The sequence below is a fragment of the Octopus bimaculoides genome, chromosome 6 (genome assembly GCF_001194135.2).
Source record: "Octopus bimaculoides isolate UCB-OBI-ISO-001 chromosome 6, ASM119413v2, whole genome shotgun sequence".
In the NCBI taxonomy this organism is placed as follows: domain Eukaryota; kingdom Metazoa; phylum Mollusca; class Cephalopoda; order Octopoda; family Octopodidae; genus Octopus; species Octopus bimaculoides.
The window spans coordinates 35,196,054-35,199,293 of NC_068986.1; positions in this window are offsets into that span (position 1 = coordinate 35,196,054).

The following is a 3,240-nucleotide window of genomic DNA, read 5'->3' on the forward strand; positions in this document are numbered from 1 at the left end:
ACCAGTGGTTCGCAAGCGGGTTTCATATGGCCTTTTTGGGTCCATATAAGATTTTGTTGCTAAAAATTTATGTACAATAAATTGTATACACTTCTACAATGCACAAAATATTTTCATTTAAAAAAAACAATTCTTAAGAATGTTTAATTATAAAAATACAGTTGTTGTTGGCACTCCGTCGCTTACGACGTCGAGGGTTCCAGTTGATCCGATCAACGGAACAGCCTGCTCGTGAAATTAACGTGCAAGCGGCTGAGCACTCCACAGACACGTGCACTCTTAATGTAGTTCTCGGGGATATTCAGCGTGTCACAGAGTGTTACAAGGCTGACCCTTTGAATTACAGGCACAACAGAAACAGGAAGTAAGAGTGGGAGAAAGTTATGGTGAAAGAGTACAGCAGGGTTCCCCACCATCCCCTCTGCCGGAGCCTCGTGGAACTTTTAGGTGTTTTCGCTCAATAAAGACTCACAACGCCCGATCTGGGAATCGAAACCGCGCTCCTATGACCGCCAGTCCGTTGCCCTAACCACTGGGCCATTGCGCCTCCACTAAAAAATACAGTAAGACTCTTTCTTTACACAGTAAATGGCTATGAAGGTCCAGCAGAGTTAAATAGGATTCAAAGAGATTCAATCAACAAAAAATGGTTAAAAAAAAAACATTGACCTAAACGATTTTGATAATCTTCTATCCTCCGAACTCACCGCCTCACTAGGTTTTCTTTTCTTACCTGAACATTTCTGCCCTGTTCCTTATCGTTCGGCTTCCTTATCACCATTTACCTTATCTTCTACATCTCATTGCGAAATCATTTCCCTTTCCATTCCTTTACAATTCTTTATTCTTCGTGCTCACCGAGAAGTTCGGTTTGAAGTCTGAGCTATAAGCCCAATAGACTTGTATGTATTTATACCGATCCGTTTTGTTCCTCAAGGGGCCGAAACAATGAAGCCGTGGATGATATTGTGTGATCTAAAGTTATTTTGAAGTCTCCCCGTCGGGTACTAAGGGTTTGTATGTATATGTGTGTGTGTGTGTGTGTCATGTTGGTGATAGGTGTGTTGTACGAAGTCGGTGTGAAATACGACACGAGCTGTGCGTGTATATCGCGCGCGCACACACACACATGCACACACTGACACGCAAACACCCATGTCAGTGTGTGTACACATATAAAACTATGTGTGTGTATATACACGTGTGCTGGTGTGTGTGTGGATATATATGTATGTGATAGTTTATGTGTGTGTGTGTGTATTCCTACTTACCTGTCTATCCATTCTATCTATCTATCTATCTATCTACCTAATTACATACATACATATATACATACATACATGCATGCATACATACAAACATACATAACTCAGTGTATCGAGCACTTTATTTTAAAGATGAATTCATTGTGTAGTTTGATAAATAACTATAAACATGCATACATACATATACGTGTTTGTGTGTGTGTGTGTGTGTATTTATATATTTAAATGTATATACACACATACACACACATATATACATGTACATACATATATGCCTACACACATATATAAAGATCTGTGTGTGTGTGTGAGAGAGAGAGAGAGTGAGAGAATGGATATGCTTTAGATTCTAGCGCTGCTGAATAAATAAACAGTTTAAATTGAAATAGCTAATGACTTCGAGGTAGGTAAGAGAAATTCGAAACCGTGACACGACAGGCTTCATTTAGAAAATAAACTTGTAAACTTATTTTATTTTTGTAGGATTTTGTGTTTATATTTGTCGGCTGTTATCGTCGTTGTTAAACTCTCGATCACGCCCGAACCCGCATTTCATGCTGTTCCACCTTATATCCAGGCATTTGGTATGTAGGACTACATTACGTTGTCTTAATGTAGTCTTCCAAATATTTTTAAAGATGATCTTCGGAAGATTTACCTGCTATTTCTAGCAGGTTGAGAGTCTACGTAGAAGCTCATTCATTGGTTCTGGCTCGTAGATTGACAGGAAACTTTCGATTAGTTAGTTAGTTCTGAGACTTTGTAAATGCGATCGTCGGAAGATTTACCTGCTATTTCTAGCAGGTTGAGAGACTACGTAGAAGTTCTGAGACTTTGTAAGATGCAGTCTTCGGTTGAATATGTTTCATTTCACTCTCTTTGATTGTTCCTCGGAGTATTTTAATCTCCTCCCTAGACTGAGTACAGCAGCGGTTCTCAACTAGGGTCCACATGACCATTGGGGGTCCTACGTGTAACGTTGGACAATTGTCTTCTACTCGACCAATGCCTTTTGAGTGTATTTGATAAACGGAAAGTGAAAGAAGCCCGTCATATATGTGTGTGTGTGTCTTTGTGTCTGTGTTTTGTCTCCCACCATCGCTTGACAATCAGTGTTGGTGTGTTTACGTTCCCGTAGATCGATAGAATAATCATTGTGCTTAAAAAATGTCACGGGATCGATTCATTTGACTAAAAATACTTGAAGGTGGTGCCCCAGCATGGTTGCAGTCTATTGACTGAAACAAGAAGAAGAAAAGATAAAGAACAAATCGGTTATACTTCTACGATACGCAAAATATTTCAACATATTTTAAATGCAATTGCTAATAATATTTAATTATAAAAATATGATGGACTTTTTAAGACTTCAAATGGCTATGAGGATCTATCTAAGTAAACAGGGATCAAAGAGGATCCACATGCAAAAAATGGTTGAGAATCATTGGAGTACAATGATCTCTGTGGGCTGCAAATGACACTTAATCAAAAACTATACTTGATTGGGTAGTTGTTGTTGTTTGTGTTGTTATTGTTATGTGGGTTCAGATCGCCTTCATTTGAACAGTAGCGTATCTAGAGTGGGTGGACGGCGTTCGGGGTGGTGCACCGCGTCCTGGGCGACGCTTTTACGGAAGCGTTACTTTTGGATCTGCTGTATAAGCCTGTTTGTAGGTGCTGGGGTGAACAGGGGTGAGGGCGACAAAGTGAAGGGCTGCTTGGGCGGTACACATTAGCTACGTCACTATGATTGAGCAGGTCTATGAAAAAAAAAACAAAAAGAAAAAAAACAAACAAACAAAAAGGCGCAGGTATGGCTGTGTGGTAAGAAGCTTGCTTCCCAACCGGCTTCAGTCCCACTGCGTGGCATCTTGGCTAAGTGTCTTTTACTGTAGCCTCGGGCAGACCAAAGCCTTGTAAGTGGATTTGGTAGACGGAAACTAAAAGAAGCCCGTCGTATATATATATATATATA